This window comes from Macrotis lagotis, chromosome 2 (assembly GCF_037893015.1).
Source record: "Macrotis lagotis isolate mMagLag1 chromosome 2, bilby.v1.9.chrom.fasta, whole genome shotgun sequence".
NCBI classification, from domain to species: Eukaryota; Metazoa; Chordata; class Mammalia; order Peramelemorphia; family Peramelidae; genus Macrotis; species Macrotis lagotis.
In genome coordinates this window covers 154228275-154235116 of record NC_133659.1, presented here as the reverse complement: position 1 = coordinate 154235116, position 6842 = coordinate 154228275, and the positions used below count along the sequence as shown (strand labels likewise).

Genomic DNA, 6842 nt, shown 5'->3' with positions numbered 1-6842 from the left:
TACTATACCCATGAATATTTCAGTTCTTCCAGTATTATTAGTTGGTAAACAAAGATTGCAGGCTTAAAATAACAGTTAAATTGTTTAAATATCAAGTCTTAAAAGTGTTCCTTTCTGTCACTATCACTATGGATGTTATATATCTGTTGTACAAGACAGAGGAACATTTTATATTTTTATGACAATCCTCTTTTGCACTTAGGTGGGAAGGTCCTCAGATAGCAGGTAATGTTTATTTCTGAGGACATACTTGAAACCTTCCCAGGTTGGAAATACCTGCCAGAATATATGTTTATTCATTGCTTTAAAAAACTGAGGGTCACCTCCTTACCATCATGAAGCATCTCTTTCAAAATTGGACTGCTGTTGTTTTTGCTTAGATTTTGTATTAATTTCACTGCACTCAGAACATGATGTGGTTGCCTGTGAAAAGGAGCATTTGAAGAAGTTCATTTGGATCATGGTGACCTAGTTTTGAGAAGAGGGATGCTTGTTTTTCAAATGAGAAAATGTGTGGGGTAGGAAAGAAGGCAAAAGAAATTGAATCTTCTTTTCCAAAGAAAACACTTACAGGAAGCGTCAGTAATATCAGTAATTCTGTTGGAAGCTGGGTTTCCAGCTGAAGGATACTGAGCAGGATGGTTGTCCACAGAACATGATGGTGAAGGGTCTTGAATCCATGTCATATGAGGATAGTTGAATGAACTGGAGACGTTTGGCCTTGGATGTTCCCCAGGTCCGGCTTCGGCCCTTTACAAATTGTCGTAGTCGTCATCCTCTTCGTGCTTCCTTTTCAACGAGTTGGACGACTCGGCTGGGGTGCTCTGGGACGAGGAGGAGGAGGAAGAGGAGGAGGGGAGGAGGAGGAGGAGGAGACCATGTTGGTGGTTATGAGGGTGTTCTTGGAGCCGATGAGGGAGGGGTTGATGAGGACGTTCTGCACGGCGGGGGTGACGGGCATGGCAGCTTTGACGGCGGGGCCCTGCGAGGCCGGGATCTGCACCGTGACCCTCTGGCCGGCCAGCGACAGCGGCGTGGCGACGTTGGCGGCCACGGCCACAGCCACGGCCACGGCCACGGCCACGGCGGGCGCGGAGGAGGGCGCGCCCAGGGTTGGGGTGCCGGGCCTGCTGCTGACGGCGCCCACGCTCAGCCGGGGCACCGTGACTCTGCCCGCCGGGGCTGACACCTTCTTTGGGCAGGGACTTCAGGCGGTAGCTGGGCGCCGTCAGGCAGCAGCAGCCGGGGCCCGAGGAGAGCTTGATCAGCGGCAGCGGCGCCTGGTTCTTCTGCCGGGAGATGTCCAGCAGGCAGTCCCTGGGCGGCGGCGCCGTGAAGGACTGGGCGGCCCTGCCCTGGACGCCAGCCGCACGTCGTCCGCATCCACCGCGGCTTCTCGGCGTGGCTCGAGTACATCTTGGCGTCGCCCAGGATGGTGGTGACGTAGCGGAAGGCGAACTCCAGCATCTGGCTGATGACCCTGGGCTCGTACTCCGTGATGCCCATGTCTTTCGGGATCTGGGCCATCACTTGCGCGTCTTTGGGCGAGGTCTCGGGGCTCGCCATCTTGCCGGCTCTATGATTTCCGCTCCCCCGAGCCACCGTTGTTTAAGAATTGCTATATAGTCATTTGAAGAGATGATTTTTCTTATACAGCAAGTGAGTTTTCTAGTTAAGCTTCCGCTTCCTTGATGCTATTAGTTTGTCTCAAGCTGGATAAACGAGTGCCTTGAATTTTACACAGTAACAGTTCCGTTTGAAGAAACATCTACTTAACAAAGCAAACTTAGAGCCCATGGTTTGAGGGTGAGGGAAAGGATTGGAATGGCTTGGGAAGACATTTAATCATCATGCCAAAGACTGAGGCAGTTCCGGGGCCATAGATGGTATTCAATAAATACTAGTTGCTTAGAATTTTTAAAAATCTACCCATTCACAATATAGAGAATACGAATTTCTCTTCTTATGTTTAAGGACAGCTCATTTTTTCCCCAAGTTTCACATTTCACATTTTAAGCTACTTGTTCTAGGTTCTATAGCTGAGTGATATGCTGATGACTGGGAAATGATTTAGGAAGACTTCTAAGAAGACTGAAGGAGGAATCTGTATCATCTGTGAAAGAAAATAAGAAAGCAAGCAAGAAAGCAGGAAAGGAAGGAAGAAAGAAAGGAGGGAAGGAGGAAAGGAAGGACAGTCAAGACTTCCATTTATTTAGAGCTCATAAAAATCTAGTAAATACCTCCCCCATCAGAAGTTTCTTATCCCCTCAGCAAAACAAAGGGGATAAGCTATTGTCTTACTTATCTTTACATTTAACTCCTCTGAGCTTGTTTCCCAGAAAATAAAATTCGATTCACACTTACACTATCTCCCACCTTAAATGAATTAATGTATGCAAAACTTCAAACTTTAAAGTTATAAGTCATTTTAAAAAATTATTATAACAGAAAGACTGGGCTAATCTGGGATCCAAGGAAGAAAGACAAGATAATAAAATTGTGAGGTCCAAAATGATCTAATATGCAAAGAAAAAACCCACCAAGGAAGAGCTCTCAGTCAATAATCATTTATTAAAGGGATTGGACCCTTTCATTGAATGGGACCTCAGATCTTCCTCATGGTCTCATATGCCCCTTTCCCCCTAGAGTCTTATTTTTATAGCACTTTATACCTAGACACACAGAAGAGGCCATGTAAACTACTGAGTCTCACTGGTAGATAGACCTTGATCTTGAACCTCTAGGAGGGTTAGAAATGGTGCTTTGGTATGAGTTGTTCACAGGATGAGCAAGGAAAGTCATCATAAAATGGGCTTCTCCTTCTGTTGGCCAGGAGAGGGTGATCCAGAGATACAAATATAAATTGGGGGACTTTCCATATCACATCAAAACAACTCACCCAAGCTGGATTTGGTCGACAACAATCTTGTGATTAGGCAAGTGAACTTTATAACAGGGCAGTGAAGAGTGAATTTATAGTTTATGGTTTAAAGTTTGGAGCCTAATATAAGAAAGGGTCTATCTAATCTTATCTAACTATTCTGCTATGGTGAACAAATTCCTGCATTCTTACTCTTCCAGATCCAGTGATATTATAAACTACTCTCCTTTCCAAACTCCAGTTCTTGACTAATCCCCACCAACCTAAAATTTACCTCTCCAATATCCTACTTCAGATTTACCCTTGTGTCCTCTTCTGCTGATACAATTCTATTTGGGATTAGACCTTAGGCACTCCCCTCTGAGGGGAGAAAGGAGGATATGTCACCCATGAATATGAATTTCTGTTCCTTGTTCTTTTTCGTATGTTTTTCTTATTTTAGTTAAGCAAATTGGAAATAACTAAAACCTTGTGATCTGTGAATGACCAAGGGAGCAAATCACCAGAGTTCTGAAGCTAGAATTCATGTCAGATTTTGCAGCCAGCCAAACACCCAGGGCCCCAAGGAATGACCTTTGGGCTCAGTCAGTCATAATTGAGGTGCAATTTCACATTTTTATGTGAACTTGGTGGGACCAATACTATTTCAAGACTCCACTGTCTGAATCTACTTTCTTCAAGGCCCAAAATGGCATGGGGAGAGTGTGCCCCAGGTATTTGGGGGGGGGAGTTTTTATACTTTGAAGATATAGCAAAAAAAGAAGCACAATCATCCCTCCTCCCATAGCTGGGGGCACACCCTCCTCTAAACCACTTCAGTACCCTCATAAATGTTAATCATTGATACTTGGTTAGCATTGGTTGGAATTAGCCTCACAGGAGGATCACTGTGGAGAGAACCTACCAAAATGGAGACTTGAACCAATTGCTTTAGAGACAAGCACCACAAGCCCTCAGCAATCCCCCTATAACCGTAAAGGAGATATATAGCCAGTCCTGCCTTGGAAGAGGAAGTATTTATTGTTCTGTAACTACTAGGTACAGAACAGTGGAGAAGGTAAAATTTCAAACCAGATTTCTTTCTTGGTTAAAAAGTGTGCACAGGTAACTAGAGGACTTTCATGGTGAGGAGTAAATGATTCATATTGAAAAATGTTAATATTCAGCATTTCACTAGGATGAATATTATAGTCTTCCCTTAAATTATCCTGGCATCTCCCTTTATCCATTTCTCTTATTAATCTGTTCAATAATTTTTTTCTTCTCTTTTAATTACTTTAAATTTAATGAGTATTAAGTGCCAACTACGTAACCAGACTCTGTACTAGGTATTAGGGTTACAAAGACAAAAAATGAAGTAGTCCCTGCCCTCAAGGAGCTTACTTTCCAGTGAATTCTTTAAACTGGTTTAGGAATTCATAGAATTTGACTTCAATATTCTGATGGATCTATGATCTTACCAATGTGAATACTCTCCCTGACAAAGTAGATCAGAGCTTGTCTGCCCATTCTGTGCAGTTCTTGGGTATGTCTTCTCATAAATCTTCTATAGGAAGGTTGGGGATCCTAGGACACTTAGGTTGTTTCACTATTTTGCTCATTCAAGGGAAGCCTCAAACTATCTAGGTTCTAGAACTGCTAGGTCCAGATTGATTCTACATTTGAGGGTCTTGGGGAAGGGATATGGGAGAATGATAGGCTTGATTACACAACACAAGGAATAGATCGATTACAATAACATCCAATATAGCAGATAATACATAAAAGACAAAGGGTTAGTAATACTATGATCAAAGTAGAAGAAAAAGATAAAGACATCACCAATTTGGGGGAGCACCAACTCTGACCAGTCTGTGGCTGGGGGAACCTCGAGTTCTTTTCAGCAGCCTTGAGTCCCAACTGGGAAGGAAAGAAAGAAAGAGAGAGAGAAAGAAAGAAAGCTCCATGCAGAAAATATTCTTTTTTTTTTTAGGTTTTTTGCAAGGTAAATGGGGTTAAGTGGCTTGCCCAAGGCCACACAGCTAGGTAATTATTAAGTATCTGAGACTGGATTTGAACCCAGGTACTCCTGACTCCAGGGCTGGTGCTTTATCCACTACTCCACCTAGCCACCCCCAGAAAATATTCTCCCTGGGTGAGATTCCCCGAATGATAGGCTTGAAATATCTTTGAATATGTTTATCTTTGAATATGCGTTATCTCCTTGTGGCAGCTAGGAGGAGGAGTACCTGGCCTGAAGTCAGTAAGTCAGTAAGATCCCAGTTCCAATCCAGCCTCAGACACTTAGCAGTTATGTTACCCTGGACAAGTCATTTAACCCTGTTTGCCTCAGTTTCCTTATCTGAAAATGAGCTGCAGAAGGAAAAGACAAACCACTCCAATATCTTTGCCAAGAAAACTCCAGATGGGGTCACAAAGAATTGGACATTATTAAAATGAAACAGCAATTCCATTATTCCTAGGTCACCCTTTGAAATGTAAGAGGTAAGGTTAGCCTGTTGGTAGGGGCTCAGAGCTAAAGGTTTAAAAATATATTTTTTTAATTTTATTGATATCTTTTGTGTTAATATCACCTTCATTTAACATAATCTCCTTCTTTTCTGAGAAATTGAGCCTATTCATTATAACAAGGAATAAGAAGACATTAATACTTTTAGCAAAACTAACCAACACATCAATTGAGAGCTAAATATATGCAGTCTTCTATACCTAGAGTCTTCTCAGAGTTAAGTTTTAATTGATAGAAACACACAAATTCACATATTCTAAGGCAATCAGTTCCCCTACCCTGTAGTAAAAGGTGGAGCTAAGGGATAAACAGGCAAGGACTCCCTAGTAACCACACAGAAGATAGCTCTTACTAAGTATATTTGTCTCAAGGGAGCAACACAAACTACTACACTGAATATGAGATTCCCTAGTGGTTTAATTGGCTAAACTTGATTCACATTTACTATATGCTTCTCTATTTTATAGCACAAATTCTCTACATTTTTCTAGCAGTGTTCCTTGACTGAAGTCTTAAATAGGATAACAACAGAAAATTCTCCTCACCAATAACCCTATTGTCCCTATCCCCCATCATTAATGAATAATCACTTCACCCACATGCTTAATTGTTTTGGTCAATAGTTCCTAATCTTTTTGATTCAGTAATGTTCTTAACTGAATTTTTATTATATTAATTATAAAGGTACCTACATATGTTAAAAAAAAAAACCCAGTAATACAGTTATGGGTGAGACAGTCTACAGACAATATGTTTGCTTATTTATGACATTGAAGTACTGAATGAGACAGTGACTTGAGTTTTTCAATATTGGAAGTCTACTTGAAACCATGAATTTCAACCTTAGATATGAATCTATGTATGGATATTTGGAAATCAGTGGAAGCCTTTCTTATTCTTTTTAATTTCCAAGTGTACCAGGAAGTCTGTAAAGGCATTACAGGCAGCATAATTCCTGTTCCCAAAGACACAAGTCAGATGATATTTTTTTTTTGCCTCTGGAGACATATAGCTGATCTTCTATATTATTCTTTAATCTCTGAGGAGCAGCCCCATTTTTCTACCAATACATTTTTAAGTTCAACCCTAGGTAAATTTCTGCCTAATTTGGAATTGGTGTTATCTTTCTCAGTGGTGTACTCTATCACTTACCTTGGTTATTCTGGCACCCACCCCAGATGCTGCCCATTACCTAGGCCTTTCCTATGTACCCTAATGCCATTATAGTAGACCCTCCCTGCCTCCCTTTTCTCCAGGGAGGGTTAACAATGCTTTAGTAAAATCTCTGCTAATGGAAATGGGTTGGAGTAGGCTCTTCTTCCCCTACTCTCAAATACTAGGGATATACTCTCCCTTTCTAAGAAACATATTCATGTTGCAATCTCCCTCCTATGTTGCCTAACCCACTGAGAGGTCTTCTATGGAAAGGATTTCAGATGAGTTGGTGGGGAA

At 41.8% G+C, this 6842-nt stretch overlaps 1 pseudogene; it reads right to left on the bottom strand.

The window, feature by feature from the left end:
* Positions 1 to 752: 752 nt before the first annotated feature.
* LOC141511214 (transcription initiation factor TFIID subunit 9-like) lies at positions 753 to 2879 on the bottom strand (annotated as a pseudogene).
* Positions 2880 to 6842: the final 3963 nt, after the last annotated feature.